The 1,357-nt window shown below is 44.1% G+C and overlaps 1 protein-coding gene across 1 annotated transcript in view; it reads left to right on the forward strand.

Annotated features, from left to right (window-relative positions):
* The window catches only part of LOC123521140 (zinc finger protein OZF-like), a 7,255-nt gene that overhangs the window by 1,216 nt on the left and 4,682 nt on the right, over positions 1 to 1,357 (forward strand). The window lies entirely within an intron of this gene.

Below are 1,357 nucleotides of genomic sequence, written 5' to 3' on the forward strand. Positions count from 1 at the left end.
AATGCTTACATCAATTGTATCCAGCATATTTATTGATAGATTGCCATCATTATTTTCTAAACATTTATTTTCTATTTGAGCCCTTGGTATCAGCTCCTCTTTTTTCCCTTCCTCCCCCACTCACCCTCATGACCCCTTGATAAATTATAAATTATTATTGTTTTCATGTCTTACACTGGCTGCTGTCTCCCCTCCCTACGATTTCTGTTGATCTCTGTTGATCGTCCCTCTGGTGTGTGTGTGTGTGTGTGTGTGTGTGTGTGTGTTGATCATTACGATTGGTTCCCCCTTCCTCCCCTCTTCTCCCTACCGTTCTGGTATCTCTACACCCATTCCTGTTCCTGAGGGGTTATCTGCCCTGAATTCTGTGTGTCCTGAGCTCTTATCTGTACCAGTGTACATGCTCCGGTAAAGTCCACAGTGAAAGGCAGGACTACAGTCATGATAATGGGGGATGAGGAATATTGTGTTTATTGGTGCTATACTGTACCTTGACTGACTCATCCCTTTCTTGTGACCCTTCTGTGAGGGGCTGTCCCATTTTCTACAGATGGATTTTGGGTCTCTGTTCCAACCCCCATTCTCAACAATATGTTTTGTTTGTTTGTTTTGGGTCTTTGGATGCCTGGTGCCCGATCCCTTCAACACCTCATGATCGCAGCCTCTGGTGTGCTTCTTCAATGTGGGCGTATTGCTTCTCTGCTAGATGGTGTTTGTTAACTTTAAGCCTTTAAGACCCTAGAGGCTATATCGTTTGATAGCCGGGCACCATCAGCTTTCTTCACCACATTTGCTTGTGCACCTATTTTGTCTTCAGCGATCTTTTTGGGAGGGTGAGCACGATAGAATGGCAGGTTGTTAGAACAAAGTGCCATATAAACGTGTACATAGGCCAAAACTTCTATTTTCACGAATTAATATATTTGCATAAGTGCACGCCCATGTTTATACCTCTATCCATAGATCTTTCTCTGTTTCCTTTTAGCTTCCTCCTGTCCCCCCATCATGTTCTCTCTTCTGCCTCTTAGCAATTCCTCTCAGGGTTGCTGTTGCTCCGACACCACCGGGATCTTTACATCCTCCTCATTGTTGCTTTTAATTCCCTAGTTGGTCCCCTGTCTATGGCGTTGTTTGCTCACCGCTCCCTTTCTCCGCCTCTCCATCCCTCCAAGTCCCTCTGGAACTGTCAGTCCTTTTTCCTTTTCCTTGTGCCTGCTTCTCATGCCTATCTTATCTAGGCAGACAAACCAACAATAATAGAGAAAAACACAAAAAGGAAATAAGAGAAGAAAAGTGGGTGCATAAGCAAATGTGAAGAAAACTGATGGTGCTCGGCTATCAAAAGATATAGCATCTG

This window comes from Echinops telfairi, unplaced genomic scaffold, assembly GCF_000313985.2.
Source record: "Echinops telfairi isolate 266 unplaced genomic scaffold, ASM31398v2 ScPeMD7_7470;HRSCAF=8508, whole genome shotgun sequence".
Taxonomy (NCBI): domain Eukaryota; kingdom Metazoa; phylum Chordata; class Mammalia; order Afrosoricida; family Tenrecidae; genus Echinops; species Echinops telfairi.